This window comes from Gossypium arboreum, chromosome 9 (genome assembly GCF_025698485.1).
Source record: "Gossypium arboreum isolate Shixiya-1 chromosome 9, ASM2569848v2, whole genome shotgun sequence".
Taxonomy (NCBI): Eukaryota; Viridiplantae; Streptophyta; class Magnoliopsida; order Malvales; family Malvaceae; genus Gossypium; species Gossypium arboreum.
This window is the reverse complement of record NC_069078.1, coordinates 54773659-54781920: the sequence shown is the minus strand read 5'-3', so window position 1 is coordinate 54781920 and position 8262 is coordinate 54773659. Positions and strand designations below refer to the sequence as shown.

General features: G+C 33.6%; 1 long non-coding RNA gene across 1 annotated transcript; it reads left to right on the top strand.

The window, feature by feature from the left end:
* Nucleotides 1-962: 962 nt before the first annotated feature.
* LOC128280549 (uncharacterized) lies at nt 963-8050 on the top strand. The gene is made up of 3 exons (XR_008270643.1): nt 963-1034; nt 7013-7098; nt 7910-8050. It is a non-coding gene; the product is annotated as an uncharacterized LOC128280549 (long non-coding RNA).
* Nucleotides 8051-8262: the final 212 nt, after the last annotated feature.

Below are 8262 nucleotides of genomic sequence, written 5' to 3'. Positions count from 1 at the left end.
TGTGACGTGTTTCAAGACAGTGAGGTAATGTGATAGTTTAGAGCATCCGATGTTACATAAAATCGGAGTTGTTAAAGGGGTTAAAGCTGAGCATTAGGATCTATCAAAATTATCCTTGTCAGTGTTGATATTGGGATGGAAATGAAAAGGATTATTCTTGAGGCCATATCAGAATTATTTTTATGGCGGAAAGAGGAAAATGTGATGTATCCTATTGTTAAATGTTTGGCGAGATCTATAAATCATATATGTATTGAATGAATTCCTACTCATCAGATTCATGAAATTTCAGGTCTCTTTGATTGTTGGATTTCTTGGAATTTCGGTCTCCATTAAATCAAGTTGAAATATGGGTTTTATGTCATGATATCATGGGAAACTGAGAAGGGTTGAAAATTTAAGAACAGTTGAGAGTTGAGACTGTAAGCTTTTAGATCATATGAGAAATTGAAGAGATGTATTGGAGGTATAGTCTAAGTGCAAGTTCTTCGGCACCGAATATGATATTAAAAGTGAAGACCACTTTTCTGGTAAGATTTTCGGGGACGAAAATCCCTGAAGGGGGGGAGAGTTGTAATATCCTGATTTTGGGCCTAGTCGGAATAGTGGTTTCGTGACCACAAAATCCGAGATAGAAATAATTATTTTATGATTATTTTAAGGTCTATGATATGATTGCATGATTGTGTGAAAATTTCGTGAAGAAATTTTATGCATAAAGTGCTTAAATTGAAATTAGGGACTAAATCGAATAATTTGCAAAACTTGCATTCTAGAAGTTTCTAGTATGAAATTGTTTTGAAATATTAATTAGGAGGTCTTAAATATAATTTTACCAATTTCTAAGTCTATGGACAAGAATTGGACATGGATGGAATTTTTGGAAAGTTTAGTAGTAAGGGCATTTTGGTCATTTAGGGGTAAAATGAATTAAAATACAAAATTAAAAGCCAATTTTGCTCATCTTCAACCCCATGGCCGAATATAGCAAGGAGAAACCATGGCTAGGGTTTTTCAAGCTTCCAAGCTCGATTGTAAGTTCGTTCTAGCCTCGTTTTTAATGATTTTTACATTTTTGGAGTCCTGATAGCTCGATTTAGCTTATGCTAGCAATAATTTAACCTAGGGTTTATATTTGGAAAAATACCCATAGGTGAAATTTGTGTATTTTGGTGTTTAATGATAGAATATGAGGTTTTAAATTATGTGAGACAACTTGTGCTACTCGGTTTTAAGTGAAAACGAGCAAAAGGGCTTAATCGGTAAAAATACCTAATAGTCATAAGTACATGTTAGAGTGAGAATTTGATGTTGCCATAGAAGGGAAAAATAATCAGCATGTCATAAAACATAAGAAAATAGGCTGAAGTTTAATTTACGACCTTTGGGCAAAAGTGTAAATATGCAAAAGTTTAGGGGCAAAATTATAATTTTTCCAAAATATGATTTTGGGTCAATTTGAATAATTTGAGTCCTAATTAGACTATATTTTAAATGATACAGCAAGGAAAACTAAAATTCAGGCTAAAATGGGGAAAATACCAAGTTGTGGACGAAATGGTAAAAGTAGCCATTTTCGCATACGAGGTAAGTTCATATGTAAATGTTGGTAACATAGTTATTGTTTTAAATGTTTTAATGTTATTTAAATGATATGATAATTATTATGAAATATCATACTTGTGACAATTGTTTGATAATATGTCAAATTATGTGATATACTTGGAAAATGTGAAATACTACCGAGTATCGGTATCGACATTCCATAGAAGATGGTTGAGACATATGATTGGGAAAAATGTCCCGTTGAACCTTAGGAATGGATTAGGATACAAGTGACATGTCACTAGGATATTTGGGCATCCGAACTCGTTGAGTTGAGTCCGAGTTCACTTATGGATGCGAGCGTCCGAACTTGTTGAGTTGAGTCCGAGTTCGTGAGATGTAACTAGGCATCCGAGCTCGTTGAGTTGAGTCCGAGTTCACTTATGGATGCGAACGCCCGAGCTCGTTGAGTTGAGTCCGAGTTCGCTTATGGGCGGGTTACATGGTAGCTTGGCTACATATGTGGCACTTATGTGCAAACTTTCCATGTATCCAATTATATTCGATGTGTTCAACGGGTAAAGTTCTCTTGAAATGGAGGAATACTCAAGATGAAAGGGACGTATTGGTAAGTGTTGTGAAATGGGTACTTTGAACAGGTATGTACTTAACCCTCGGGTTGAAAAATAGATATAACAACAATATGGTAAGATGATAAATGAAAATGTGATATGAATGTCTTGGTGATGATTATGCAAATGATGTTTTATGTTTGCTTATATGGTTATGTTACTTGCTATTTGCATGTGAACTTATTAAGCATTTATGCTTACTCCTCCTTTTCATTCCTTGTAGTTTTGACAAGCCAGCTCGAAATCGGGAATGGTCTGAGGCTCGCTCACACTATCCGTATACCATCTTGGCATAATGGCTTGTATATTTTGAGTATGGCATGTATAGCATTATAATCATTTTGTATATATGGTCTTATGATATGGTTATTGAGTGGTATGGAAATTCTTGGTAATGATTAGCCATTGGAATGGCTAATCATGATAATATTTGGTGTTATGTATGCCAAATTACTAGCTAATCCATGGAAACCATGAAATAGGTAAAATTTACCATAAAATAGATTCAGACAGCAGTAGTAACGTGAATTAGAAAAATCACTAAAAATAGTATAAATGGAATTAAATAATGAATAAGTTATGGAATCGAATCTTGATGAGTATATTTTCATATGGAAGAAGCAAAACAGGTATATGAGCTATATTTTATGAGATGTTTAAATTGTTGTGAAACAGGGCCAGAGCGATTTCTGGATCCCCTGTTCTAAATTTGTAAATTCACCATAAATTTTACAAAGATAATTAGAAGTCATGCTTTATATGTACAGATTCATTATTTAGTCTAGTTTTATTAGAGATAAACGACATAGTCATTTAAGCTCTGTACAGGGAGATATCTGATTTGTAATACACAGAGGTCAGAGTAGTCAAACCCTAAAATAGGGGAGACTTTAACTAATAAACTGTACTAATTGGCTCAAACAAAAATTCTAGAAAAAAATTAATAGATATATATATGAGTCTAGTTTCAGGAAAAATTTACGAAATTGGATAATGAGTTTCGGAACTCGAGATATGATTTTTAAAGCGATGTGATGGAGTTAGCCAAATTTGTCCGAAATTTTAAAATGAATTGTATGAAATGCTTAAGTATTGAATTAAGTCCGTTAACACCTCGTACTCGACTCGGCAATGGTCTCGCACGAGGTGTTACATTTAGTCGTGTCGAGCGGTGTTTAGTCGGTTCTCGAACTAACCTAGCATGTGTAAAAGTTTAGCTATACATGCCATCGATCCGTGATAGTGTGATGTCTTCCACGCGTATGAGTACCCTCTTATTTAGACAGTACTCTCCAACCGAAATCTACTTGACCATGTTCAATGTTATGTGAAGGTATTTGAGTAAAATTATGATTATGATAAGTCTCGGTTCGAAAAGTATGAATAAAGGTTTATGATACATATGTGATAAATATTCATATTTGCTTAATGCTCATATGATGTAGTGTATGTGGCTTACTTGATAAGATGAACGAAATAAATAGAAAGTAGTAGAGGTATGAATAAAGGTCATAATATTATGATACGAGTGAAAATGTCCTTATCTTGATTTGGACGTCAAATGTTGATAAATGTTAATGATATATAATTTTATGAGATAAAGGATTATAATGAAATGAACTTATCTATGTTAAATTGTTGGACCTGAATTATATGATTGCAATGATATGTACATGATGATGCACGAAATGAAAGTTGTGATTGTGATGCAAATATCTATGTTTGTTTGGCCTTATATAATGTCATGAGCATGAATTAATTTAATTAAATGAATGGATAAGTAAAGTCGTCTAGAAAACATAGAATGTATGCATAAGTATATTGTCTAAATGGGACAATAGGAAAATTGGTGTAAGCCAACATGAATGAATGACATGATTTTGATGATGTTACTATGATGATGGAAGTTGTGTCATATGTGTATGTATAAGAAAGTCGAGTCGAGGTCTTACAACCCTCCCCTCATCAAGTGGTACTTATAATGGAATTTCATGAGATTTGTATTGAATAAGTTTCGGTTGAGAACCCAAAGAGTACAAAGATAGAATAATTATAAGTATGATTAGAGATTGAAAATGAGCTGATAAGTAAAGTCGAGCCAAGAAAGTATCGGATTGACGTAAAAATTATTGGAGTTATGCATCGTCCCGCTTAGAAAAGGAATTCTCCTTGGTAAACCGAATTACTCGGTGCAAGGTTGAGAAAAATGTAAATCAAATTTATTCGAATCGGCCTTCTTTAGTGAATGGTTTAATATAAAATTTGTAACGCAGAACTAGTTGGGGAAATGATAATTGAAATGTGAACTATCCGAGTGTGACAGCTTATGACTAGACAGATTTAGCGTCTCTTTTGAGATGTTCTATGTGTTTACCCATTCTCGTAAATATTTCTATGGCTATTGATCTTCAAGAAATTCTTGTTATATGGGAATGTCTTCTAATTCGGTGTTGGATGAAAGCATTGGTAGACTGATCGGTTTATAATTTATATTGCTCTATTTCATCGTGTATTCTATTTCATTTCGTTCGATAAGAATTGATGAGAGAATATGTATGATATTATGATTCTGCTTTCTTCTACTTGATGCTTCATCCGATATATATGTATGGGAAGATATATTGATCTTATTATATTTGATTTCAAAGGGATTAAATGATGTTTTCTTCGGACTTTCTTTCTTTGAAGAATTATCGGGTATTCCGTATTTTCTCTATGAGTTTGGTTTTGATTCTCGGCATAGTATCGTATCTTGGGTTTCTTTATCCTGGATCTCTTTATTCTGGATTTCTTTATTCCGGGTTTCTCTACCTTGGATTTCTTTATTCGGTTTTCTTGTTATCTTTGTTCCATAATTTGTCAATTACGACTCATGTTCGAAGTGGGTTCTTCAGCTCATGATAATCATGTCAATTTGATCTTTGTAATGTGGTGATTTTAGTATTGGGATTTTTTCTAATTTCTGTGTAAGGATTTGACATCAGTAAAGGCATAGGTGATAAAAGCGCGAGTTTCAGTTGGTATGGTAAATTATTTATTTGAAAGATTTCATGTGACAATTATGTCAGGATTATTTTTCCCAAGTCTGATAATAGAATTTCATTTTGTACGGATAAAAGAGTAAATAGTTTGAACGAGAAGTGCATATTTATTAGAAAGAGTTGAATATTAGTTTAAGTCACTACGAATGATAAGGTTTCCATCTTGTGAAAGCTGAAAAGTTTATTACATGTTGACAGAGTTCAGATAGATGAGAATATTGGTAACCGAAGCGTCTGAACTAGACTAGTCTACTTTGAGCAAAGACTTCCTGACTTTCAGTAATGTATTGTTGTATGAATTGTGACGTGTTTCAAGACAGTGAGGTAATGTGATAGTTTAGAGCATCCGATGTTACATAAAATCGGAGTTGTTAAAGGGGTTAAAGCTGAGCATTGGGATATATCAAAATTATCCTTGTCAGTGTTGATATTGGGATGGAAGTGAAAAGGATTATTCTTGAGGCCATATCAGAATTATTTCTATGGTGGAAAGAGGAAAATGTGATGTATCCTATTGTTAAATGTTTGGCGAGATCTATAAATCATATCTGTATTGAATGAATTCCTACTCATCAGATTCATGAAATTTCAGGTCTCTTTGATTGTTGGATTTATTGGAATTCCGGTCTCCATTAAATCAAGTTGAGATCTGGGTTTTATGTCATGATATCATAGGAAACTGAGAAGGGTTGAAAATTTAAGAACAGTTGAGAGTTGAGACTGTAAGCTTTTAGATCATATGAGAAATTGAAAAGATGTATTGGAGGTACAGTCTAAGTGTAAGTTCTTCGCACCGAATATGATATTAAAAGTGAAGACCACTTTTACGGTAAGATTTTCGGGACGAAAATCCTCGAAGGGGAGTTGTAATATCCGATTTTGGGCCTAGTCGGAATAGTGGTTTCGTGACCACAAAATCCGAGATAGAAATAATTATTTTATGATTATTTTAAGGTCTATGATATGATTGCATGATTGTGTGAAAATTTCGTGAAGAAATTTTATGCATAAAGTGCTTAAATTGAAATTAGGGACTATATCGAATAATTTGCAAAACTTGCATTCTAGAAGTTTCTAGTATGAAATTGTTTTGAAATATTAATTAGGAGGTCTTAAATATAATTTTACCAATTTCTAAGTCTATGGACAAGAATTGGACATGGATGGAATTTTTGGAAAGTTTAGTAGTAAGGGCATTTTGGTCATTTAGGGGTAAAATGAATTAAAATACAAAATTAAAAGCCAATTTTTCTCATCTTCAACCCCATGGCCGAATGTAGCAAGGAGAAACCATGGATAGGGTTTTTCAAGCTTCTAAGCTCGATTGTAAGTCCGTTCTAGCCTCGTTTTTAATGATTTTTACGTTTTTGGAGTCCAAGTAGCTCGATTTAGCTTATGCTAGCAATAATTTAACCTAGGGTTTATATTTGGAAAAATACCCATAGGTGAAATTTTTGTATTTTGGTGTTTACTGATAGAATATGAGGTTTTAAATTATGTTAGACAACTTGTGCTACTCGGTTTTAAGTGAAAACGAGCAAAAGGGCTTAATTGGTAAAAATACCTAATAGTCATAAGTACATGTTAGAGTGAGAATTTGATGTTGCCATAGAAGGGAAAAATGATCAGAATGTCATAAAACATAAGAAAATAGGCTGAAGTTTAATTTATGAGCTTTGGGGCAAAAGTGTAAATATGCAAAAGTTTAGAGGCAAATTTGTAATTTTTCAAAAATAAGATTTTGGGTCAATTTGAATAATTTGAGTCCTAATTAGACTATATTTTAAATGATAGAGTAAGGAAAACTGAAATTCGGGCTAAAATGGGGAAAATACCAAGTTGTGGACGAAATGGTAAAAGTAGCCATTTTCGCATACGAGGTAAGTTCATATGTAAATGTTGGTAACATAGTTATTGTTTTAAATGTTTTAATGTTCTTTAAATGATATGATAATTATTATGAAATATCATACTTGTGACAATTGTTTGATAATATGTCAAATTATGTGATATACTTGGAAAATGTGAAATACTACCGAGTATCGTATCGACATTCCATAGAAGATGGTTGAGACATATGATTGGGAAAATGTCCCGTTGAACCTTAGGAATGGATTAGGATACAAGTGACATGTCATCGGGATATTTGGGCATCCGAACTCGTTGATTTGAGTCCGAGTTCACTTATGGATGCGACGTCCAACTCGTTGAGTTGAGTCCGAGTTCGTGAGATGTAACTAGGCATCCGAGCTCGTTGAGTTGAGTCCGAGTTCACTTATGGATGCAAACGCCTGAGCTCGTTGAGTTGAGTCCGAGTTCGCTGATGGGCGGGTTACATGGTAGCTTGGCTACATATGTGGCACTTATGTGCAAACTTTCCATGTATCTCAATTATATTCGATGTGTTCAACGGGTAAAGTTCTCTTGAAATGGAGGAATACTCAAGATGAAAGGGACGTATTGGTAAGTGTTGTGAAATGGGTACTTTGAACAGGTATGTACTTAACCCTCGGGTTGAAAAATCGATATAACAACAATATGGTAAGATGATAAATGAAAATGTGATATGAATGTCTTGGTGATGATTATGCAAATGATGTTTTATGTTTGCTTATATGGTTATGTTACTTGCTATTTGCATGTGAACTGATTAAGCATTTATGCTTACTCCCTCCTTTTCATTCCTTGTAGTTTTGACAAGCCAGCTCGAAAATCGGGAACGGTCGGAGGCTCGCTCACACTATCCGTATACCATCTTGGCATAATGGCTTGTATATTTTGAGTATGGCATGTATAGCATTATAATCATTTTGTATATATGGTCTTATGATATGGTTATTGAGTGGTATGGAAATTCTTGGTAATGATTAGCCATTGGAATGGCTAATCATGATCATATTTGGTGTTATGTATGTCAAATTACTAGCTAATCCATGGAAACCATGAAATAGGTAAAATTTACCATAAAAATAGATTCAGACAGCAGTAGTGACGTGAATTTGAAAAATCACTAAAAATAGTATAAATGGAATTAAATAATGAAT